Below are 10368 nucleotides of genomic sequence, written 5' to 3'. Positions count from 1 at the left end.
TAACTAAAGTTAAACCCTGAATTTTAACCACGAAAATTCAGACCTTCATAGAGTAAGTAAATATAATGGCACTTTATATAAACTTGTTTTTTAAACACTACCGAAATACAGAATATTAGTCTTCGGAAAAGTATTATTTCTCTAAATATCTTTTGAACAAATGCAGATATTGAAGTGAAGTGCGCAATACGTGAATAAACCGTCTTTTGTAAACCACTTTTAAAAATATTCAACCTTATTCTTAAGCACAATACCTTTCTTGACTTATGGAAGCAATCCCGAGTATGTCCTGTTTTTAAGAAAGGAAATAAGAATGATATTGAGAATTACCGACCTATTGCCATTTTATGCAACTTCTCTAAAATATTTGAAATATTAATTCATGAACACCTTTCCTTTTAAACAAAGAACCTGATAATTCCCGAACTACATGGATTCATGAAGGGCAGATCCACAGTGTCGAACCTTGTATGTAGCACTCAGTTTATTGCCGAAACGCTGAATAGGAGGGGTCAGGTGGACGTCATCTATACTGACTTCTCTAAGGCATTTGACGGGCTTGATCACGGTAAACTTGTGTAAACTTGAAGCTTGCGGTGTCAGTAGATCCTTTCTCCAGTTGCTAAAATATATTTCCCACCTTGTTCAGTTTGTACGGTACTGTGGTCACAGCTCTGTGTTCATCAATCAAATATCTGGTGTGCCACAAGGCTCCATACTTGGACTTTTGCTTTTTATTTTGTATATTAATGATATCGCCCAAGATCTAAATGTTCACTTCTTCTTGTACGCTGATGACCTCAAGCTCTATGTAGATATTAACTCCGAATACTTAATCGGCCTGAATTTGTTAAAGATCTCGACATCAAATTAACATTCAATAAACATATGGAAGAATGCATAGCTGGAGCGTATGATAATCTGGGGTTCATACTACGTAACAGTAGAGATTTTAAAAACATATCTACATTACGAGTATTATTTAATAGCTTTGTTAGGCCTAAATTGGAGTACGGCTCTGTAATTTAGTCTTCAAGTTATAATTGTCATATAACGGCGTTAGGGAAAGTACAGCGAAGGTTCTTTAAATCCGCAAGTTTCATATTGGATGGGATTTATCCAACCAGAGGGTATTCACAAGACTTATTATTGAAACGATTTGAGATGAGCAGTCTAATTAGATAGAGGATTATGAATTCTATAATTTTCCTATACAAGCTTGTTAACAATGGTATGGATTGCATTATGCTTACCTCTGTTGTTAGCTACAGAGTTCCTAGAGCCAACGCTAGATCTAATAATTTATTTGTTGTTTCCTACTCCCGTACTAATATTTTGCAGTGGTCTCCCTTGTATATGATGCTAAGAAATTACTGTAACATTGAAGAACGGCTGGATATATTTAACTGTACGCTTGCAGATATAAAGCGTGCTTATACATTTTAAAATCTGTATTTTATAACTCATTTTTGTCTTTATTTTATAATGTTGTTATTGAATCAGCGAATAGCGGACTGTATAAAAAATTAAGGACTAACAACAACAAAAAGTTATTAATGTACTCACCTTTCGGCAAAACGGGGTTCTGGTCCATCACTGGAGAACTCAATAGGATAGGGGAGGGAAAATGGGATGAGTTCTTAATAACAATCAACAACAATAAATCAAATTATTTCAAAACTAGATAAAACTAGGCATCGCGTGTGTTCTTCGATGCGAGACTGCCTTTTTTACCTATTTACTGATATCGATATGGAGATAGGTATGTATTTATTTTCCTTTAATTGTAGGCAACCAATATTACCCCTTTAAGAATGCCTAAACAGTTATAATATTGTTAATTATCTTATATTGTTTTGCCGTTGTTTTTTAACTATTTCTATTCCGTTTTTATTGTCTTTATACCATTTTGCTAATTAATAGAAATTATGCTACTCTTATGTTACATATTTTCTGTTTTTATTCATCCTGTAAAAGGGTTCTCATCCCATTGGATGAATTAAATTAAATAAATAAATCAAATTAAATTAAATTAAATGCCATTCAACGTGAATAAATTAAGTCTCAAACCTGTGCGTAGATATGAAATACTTATGCAAATTAATTACATTTGCCTCTAAATTTACGGTGTGCCACTGGAAAAAATGTTAGTAATTTTTGAAATGTAAATTTAATTTTGAACGAAAACGATTTGCATAATTTTTAATGTTTTGGTGCCGATTAACAACACAGGCACACAAAAAAATTTCATGAACCAGAGGGCAGACCCCACTATTCTTAGGTTTTTGGAGTCGCTGAAACCAAATATGATCACAAAAAATGATTCCACTTGTCCGTTTTCCCGCTAGCACCCCCTGAAGGAGGTTAAATTTTAAATTTTCGTACAAAATTAAGATGTATGCGTATTTCTATGTTTTTTGGGACGCTGAAATCGAAAATGACTACAAAAAATGATATTCACTTACTCGATTACCCTCTTACACTCCCTTACGAAAGAACCAGCATGATCTATATGAAAGTTGGCTCTCGGTAAATTGCGCTAACGTTTTCGGAAAAAAGAGGAGAACCAAAGTTTTCATGGGCTCGACGTTCAAAATTCCAACGATCCAAAGTCAATTACCTGTTAATTAGACAAGTTAAGAGTACCTCCAGCCCCTGTGTTGTAAACGTCGATACTTCACCGATCAGAAATATCAAATGTATTTATGATTTGGTTCAACTCTTAGCGCAACCCAGGAACAACGGCCTGGAGGTGGTAGGTTTCTGTTCCTTTTGGGGTGCTTGATTAACGTGAATCCCCTTGCCTCTCACAATTTGGGGTGCTTGATTAACGTGAGTCCCCTTGCCTCTCACGGTTCGGGGTGCTTGAGTAAAATGAGTCCCCTTGCCTCTCACGATTCGGCATTTACCTCTTTCTATGATACCGAACTCTCTTCCTTTCAAACGATCTTCTAAGCCAGTTAAACTGTTATCCGTTTTCACCGCGTGAGATGTCTTAAGGCGGGTATCCATTTGTGTCAAATGGTTGCATGGTACGTGTAACAAATTTGACACGCGTAACTAATCCGGGAGGAACCATTAGTTGTCGGTTTTTAGTCGTCGCATCAAAGGGATGCAACAGTACTTTCTGCCACATGTTGAGACGGGGTTACGCTTTTGGCCGTAACGTTGCCTGTTGCACATATGATTTTGTCTTATTTTTTGTTTCGTCAGTCTTTTGCATATGGTCTGGGGTCAGTCTGTTTTATGTAGTGACTAGGATGAGTGTGTTTTTCTGTGTTTGTGCCATGGAGTGGAATAAAGAAAAGATTTCCGGAGATTTCCGTTTCTTATTCTTCAAAATTGTATGATGAATAATAATATATGACGCTGTTGCTAACTGCAAATGCCGTCAATCCATTATTGCAGTCAGGTTCATACTGCGAGTTTATGTTCCTGTGTCGTCTCGTAACCTTATTTTGTTACGTTGCGGAATGAATAATTCTACCAAAACCACATATACTTTCACAGCGAACCATGTCACCTTTTGCAACGGGCCGTAACATGTTCGTTGTTACGTTACGGAGCATTGCCACAAGTGGATACCCGCCTTTAGTCGCAAAAGTAGATACGGAATCAATTCTATTCCGGAGGCATAAAATTAGATTCATCTCTTAAACGTAAATAAAACTGGTCGGTGAAGAGTAAAAACATTAAAATCGAATAGAAAACAAAATGCAAAAGGAAAAAAAATATATCTTGTCTAGAATAAGGTGTCAAGTTCAAAATATCAAAAGGCATAATAAACACGGTTATGATTATTACAAAAATCATAATTCGGTTTTAACGTCCCAAAAAAAAAATAAACATACATCTTAATTTTGTATAAAGGTTTAAAATTCAACTTCCTTCAGGAGATGGTAAGGGGGTGTTAGCGGATAAGAGAAGGGTTAAATTAATTAATTTTTTATAGTCATTTTCGGTTTCAGCGTCCCAAAAAAACAAAAAATACGCATACATTTTAATATTGTACGAAAATTTAAAATTTAACCACCTTCAGGGGGTGTTAGCGGGAAAACGGGCAATTGAAATAATTTTTTATGGTCATATTCGGTTTCAGCGACCCCAAAAACCTAGGTATAGTAGGGTCTACCCGCTGGTTAATGAAATTTTTTTTGTGTGCTTGTGCAATTTATAAGTGTTTAACTGATCTGCTCATACCCTATTTTTTTTTTAAATTGTAACAGCTTCTCAGAAACTAGGTCGTAAGGGTCAATGGAAAAAATTATTAAATTTGGAAGAAGAAAATGCTGCTTCATTTTTAATATGTTGTTTCTCTTTTATTTCAACATTAAAACATCGTTTTTACAAATTTGTATCTACCAAAACGGCAAAAAGTATGTAAAAAAAATAATTTTGATTCAAAATAAAAGGTACACTTCAAAAGTGATAAAAAATATTATTTCTTCACTGGTTATCAATTATCATTACTTTTGAGAAAAATATAACCAGAGACTTCATATTTACGCCACTGGCTTAATTAGGATCTTTTTTTTCATTGAAGATATTCTCAGATATAACATTTCCTTTTGAAAATTATGGTAAAACATAAACATAGTAAAGAGAGCATTTGGATTACTTACATTTACACAAAAAATAATGTTTAAGCTGACATTGCGAGAAAGAACTACTATAGAGAATAATGCTCTGAACATCATTATTATACCCGCAATATAGTAAAACTAATCACTTCGAAACCAGTATATGTCTGGTGGTTTGACTAGCGAATGGTCCTATTTATTTTATTTATTTATAATTTAACGGTGGTCGAGGCGTTGGTTCGCCGAATAGTTGCTTCTCGTAATACCATACGTTTTATAAATTGCTTAAATAAAGGTATAGATTTCATAGTATCTGCAAAGTAGCAGGTCACTCTCTGTCAGTTTCACGATTTGAAGGCCAACGAATTGACTAGTCAAATAATCATTACTGCCTCTCATCCACATACATAAAAAATTAATTTATGCATTTAATACATAGTTCCTAACAATTATCTAAGACGAACGAACTGCTTACAGATTTACACAAATGTGAAAAATTTATTTAAAATAACTGGTTATTTGAAAATGCACAAAAATTAATGTGAGTACATGACATGAGTATATGAATAAATATTTATTCTGCACTTAAGGTATGTATGAATAAACTTGATTTAATTAATAAGGACTGATGAAAACATCTGTTGTACATAAAAAAATTAGAACGGTTTATCTTTTAATCCACAAACTATATAAGCAAATAAAATAATTAAAAATGCATTTAGTTGAGACATGAGTCTATTTATAGACCATTTGTTGACAGATTTAGATAATATGTACTTATTTACGTCTCATTTATATTGAAACACGTTGATGAAAAGTAAATAAATAACAAAAATTAATAGAGGTAAAATACTGGGAGTATTTTTCAGTCCTCACTAATTTTACATAAACTGATTTATGTATATGTACTTAATATATTTATTAAAATTGAATATGTGCCACATTTTGTATTATAATTGCTATTTAATATATTTACGTTTTGTCGTTATCACAGTTTTATTATCTGGTGTTTAAAGTGTGTATTTCGAAATGACCCAGTCAGTTCGATAAAAACATTATGTGTATAAACATTGAAATTTGAGTGAATAATCAAGTAAGTATCTTTTGTATGTTATATTGTTATTAAAATAATTTGACGGAAGTTATTCGTTTGTAGCACCATATAATGAGATTTTATGTGTTTGCTTGTTGTCGAAACTAAGTCAGTTCAACATTTCAGTGTACTGTGATTTTTATTTTTATTTTAACCAGAAATATGTATGCTTCAAGTAATTGTACGAAGCAGGCTACATCGACTCTTTTGGGTGGTTACCCGTATTCCCTGAGGAGGGAAGTAGTAAAAATAGTTAAGATGTATGATGGGTAAATTGTAAAAACTGAAAAATATCAAGTGTTTTACATTCAAAAAAAAGTTTGTTTGTTTAAAATTAGTATTTATAAAAAAATCTCCAGTACGCCACTGAATTTTGTGATAAAAACGACGCAGATGACCTTTTCACAAAAAAAAATGTTAAAAAATTAAATACGCTCTTAACTCTTTAGGCCGGCCGTCCTTTGGATGCGTTTTCCCCCGAATTATTTTCGTCAGAAATCAGGCTAATAAATTTTGCCAGATTTTGCCCATGTGGAATCGTCCACTAGACAAGCTTTTGCTTCGCAGAAGTCAGTCGTACATACTGATTTATCAAGTCAGCATGTTATACTTGTTAATAATATGGATGATTATCTTTTGACGCAAATCTTTCAGCGACGCTGGCTGTGTTTTATAGATTTTACTTTTTAGGTATCCCCACAAAAATAAATCAAGGAGCGATAAATCCGGTAATCGTGGAGGCCACTCAATGCTGCCTCTTCTCCCAATCCAATTCCGTAGAAAACGTTGGTCCAAATACTGACGGACAATTAACGCATAATGCGGAAGAGCACCGTCCTGTTGAAATATAAAATGATCTTCATCATACTCTGAAACATTTTCAATAATATCAGTCAAGGCAGGGTCAATAGCGTCTTCCAGTAATTGCAAATACATTTGGTCAGATACATTTAATTTTTCCGGTTGCTGTGTATGCACCTTGTGAAAAACTCTTGGGTTTGAATCGGAGCATTAGCGGCAATTGTGACGATTTACCGTCCCGTTCAAGAAAAAACTGTATTCATCAGAAAAGCAGATGTTAAAAAGGAACTGTGGATCGTTCCCTGCTCGCTCATTGTTTCGCAAAATTGCAAACGGCGGTCATAATCATCCTCATGAAATTCCTGGACTAAATGTATTTTGTATGGATGGTATTTATTCTTCTTCAAAATGGTTTGTATGCTAGTTCGATTGATCCCAGACACAGATGCCAGCTGCCTCGTACGTATCAAGATGATCTTGTCCCAAAACTGCAACTTCACTAGCTTCATTAACTATAGGTTTTCCAATTTCTCGTTTTTTGAAATTTTTTTTACTAACTCTAGAACATACTTCCTCCTGACATGTCGATCTTGATGTTTTTCTTTAAATAGCTGAGCTGTCTATTCACACTTTTATTGTTCATAAAGTAAAGCGAAATGATATCTACCCTTTCCGCAATGGAATAAACCATAGTGTTTAATTTTCAAAAACACAAGAAAATAATTCGGAATCCACTAATTTTACGTTCATTGTGTGCGTATAGCATTCATTTCTGTTTTTTATAATTGTATTTTTCTACGAAAGTGATAACAAATCGCCAAAAACCAATGTAACGCAAGAAATAATAAATGTATACCATTGGCGTACTTAACTCGAATGACTGACATTTTTACCGTTACTAATTATTGTTTGTACATAAGTTTCAACTTTAAAATCAAAATTCTTAATAAGTATTGGGCGGAATTATAAAATTTAAAGTCTGTTGTAAAGAGAATTGTTAAGAGCTTTCAAAAGAAATATTACTCAACCCCCAATGCCATTTAAATATTTTGGGGTGATGCTTACCCTTGCTTGGGGGTGAAAGTGGCAGAGTCAAAAATACCAGCAAAGAATGTCCCCCTTTAATCTAAAATCGACAGGTCTGAGCGTTTTTCTACAATCTTGACGCAGTTCCTGAAAATGGCTCTGTTTCGTTTTCATTTGGCCACCCTGTATTTAATAATACTATACCTCAAGTCTTTCATGTTTATTAATTTTTTACTATTTAATATAGCAATTTAATAGTAAAGTATTACGTTTACTATTAAATTTAAATGTATACTGTTAATTTATGTACTAATATTAAAGCAACACATTCAAAAAATTAAATTTACTGCAAAGTTTTTACTAATCTGTTCCCATTTTATTATAATATAACAAGTATAGAAAAGATAATAGAAATACTTCACTCCACAAAATATAATAACTATATAACTTTAAATGTTGTTCGTTTAGTTACATTTCATGGACTTTGTGTGAGCTTGCTTCAGTAGTTTGTGAGCACTGGACATGCGCTTCTCAGTTGCAAACTTTATTTTAGTCTTTGCTCATGTAAAAAACACAAGGTAAATAAGTCTCGTTCAAATTAAACTAGTTATTAAAGTTACATAGGTTTCGTACTAATTTAGTAAGCTTGCTGGTTACTGATGAGGGCGTATTAATATTAAAATAAACATGTTCTTATTTGTTTCAGAGCATTTGTAGCAATAATGGTTTATTTTTACCAGTCATAAGTTGAATATTAAATAGTTTTAAAAAGTGTAAGATTTACCTACCTTTGATTTATTTAATTGAATTTAACTAAAATTGTAAGTTATGGAGTATTCTACATAGATAATAAACAATAAAGTAATTTTAATTTAAATGTAACTTACGTGAACTTACAGGTTAGTTCGATATTGGACAATAATTTCTTCAGTGTAGCTACTTTTTCTCCTCGAGAAATGCGAGACACCTTAAAAGTGATGAATTTGGCCCACCAAACATTTAGTACCTACAACTATAAAAAAAATTGAATAATCAGTGCCTATGATATATTTGAAGCCTTAAAATATACATAGATGAGAAATTCTTCTATTAAGATATTCCTTTTTTGCTCGAATAATTTGAAAATTTTTGGTTCAATTTTTATATGTAAACCCTACCATTTAAAAAAACCACATATAGTCCGTACGATATTTGTTGAGATACAATTCCAAGAAAATAATAAGCCATTAAAGTTCTGTTATCGGAACTACTGTAACAATTTACCGCGGCAGAGGTGTGCCTTGAAATTTTCCGCCAATGTCTTTCTGCCTTCGGGTGCCGATTACTGCAGCAGGGGGACGCCTTGAAATTTTCCGCCAATGTATTTCACCTCGAGTGTCCAATGCAGTTAATTCCAAGAAAGTGAAGCAGGGGTCTTCTTGATATTCTATCTCAACAAATATCGTACGGACTATACCTAATTGCGAACTTAAATCAGTCTACGAGATAATTCGTTATGTCTCTGAATCACCTTGTATAATAAACATTAATATTGAATATTACCAACTATTTAAATTTTTATGTAAGTATGTTAAACTTAATTTGAAAAACATTATGAAACTACAAATTGCAGGTACATTTGTAGAAGCAGTTCTTATATGTGTATTATTTTTTTACATTATTTTACACTCCCTACGCATTACAATAAACACACTTTACAGATATGTCACTTTTAATAGTAAACTTTCTATAATTAATAATGTAATTTATTATCATTCGTCATCCTTAGACACCTAATCCGAAGTTATGTTCATTGTTGCGAATGTTCATACATAAATTAATGTTATTCGAAAACGGTACATCTCATCGAAATCACAATATTGGTACATAGATCTTGATTATTTTATTTTTAAAGAAATATTTGTAACTTTTTTGAATATAAACCAAAAACACGCAATTCAAACAATTGAAATATAACCACCTTTTAACACAGATTGCTTTTTCAAAAATCTAGAATTAAAAATTTTACAGCAGCTGTTCCTTCCAGTTGCAGTGGTGCATTGCCCTTTATTGCATACTACTCTATTGCTTAAGCCTATCTAATGGTTTTTATTGCATTGCATTTCTGATCGCTTGCTCCCAATCCCGATTTTCGTTTTGTAATGCCCAGATCTCCATGAACTTGATAAATAAATCGACTAGATTCTCAGTACAAACACCTTTCCAAGAGATTGGTATTAAGAACTGTATATTCTTATAATTAAAATAACATGCTGTAATCATACGCCATCATGTCGTCAATACGCGAGAATTTTTAACAACATATCATTTCAGTCTTGTATTCTGAAAACGGTGTTGGTGTGATTTCAAAATTCCAAATTTTAGCTGAATGCATCGTAACCAGGGAAAAGATGTAGTTGCTTCAGATTTCTACTTCAGTTGTCAATTACGAACTTAAAATTTTTGTGAAATTTGTGACTATTAAATATTATTTATGATTCACATTAACTTACTATTTAAATGTCAGCGTCTAATGAGATTGGATGTAATTTCACGATACTAACTTTAAATGTTTACTAATCTCCGTAGACGCAAACTGTCGTATAGACGTCAGGTAATTTAATCATAAAAAACTTCCTTTCAGCAATTATAACTTATTCTTACATTTTTCGTAAGCACGTAATCCTCTGTGTACAGGGTGAGTCGCGAGAATCGCAACAAACTCCAGGAATGGATTCTACGTTGTGGCACTCTAAACACTTTCTGCTTCGTTTATATCTCTCCTGATTGCTGCACGTATTTCTTTAATAAATGTTGATGATACGTCGAATTAGTGCCTCCCTAGTGTTCATTCCGACTTTGTACACTTCCATAAACAGTAATTCAATG

General features: G+C 32.9%; 1 protein-coding gene across 1 annotated transcript in view; it reads left to right on the top strand.

Annotated features, from left to right (window-relative positions):
• Positions 1-5602: 5602 nt before the first annotated feature.
• LOC108909475 (clavesin-2) overlaps positions 5603-10368 on the top strand; it is a 43216-nt gene continuing 38450 nt past the window's right edge. Inside the window, exon 1 of the mRNA XM_018713824.1 lies at positions 5603-5673. The gene's annotated coding sequence lies outside the window, so the exon portion shown is untranslated. The remainder of the gene's footprint in view (positions 5674-10368) is intronic.

The sequence above is a fragment of the Anoplophora glabripennis genome, unplaced genomic scaffold (assembly GCF_000390285.2).
Source record: "Anoplophora glabripennis isolate ALB-LARVAE unplaced genomic scaffold, Agla_2.0 scaffold327, whole genome shotgun sequence".
Taxonomy (NCBI): domain Eukaryota; kingdom Metazoa; phylum Arthropoda; class Insecta; order Coleoptera; family Cerambycidae; genus Anoplophora; species Anoplophora glabripennis.
Note: the sequence above shows the minus strand (reverse complement) of the source record. Positions and strands in the feature narration are given on the sequence as shown.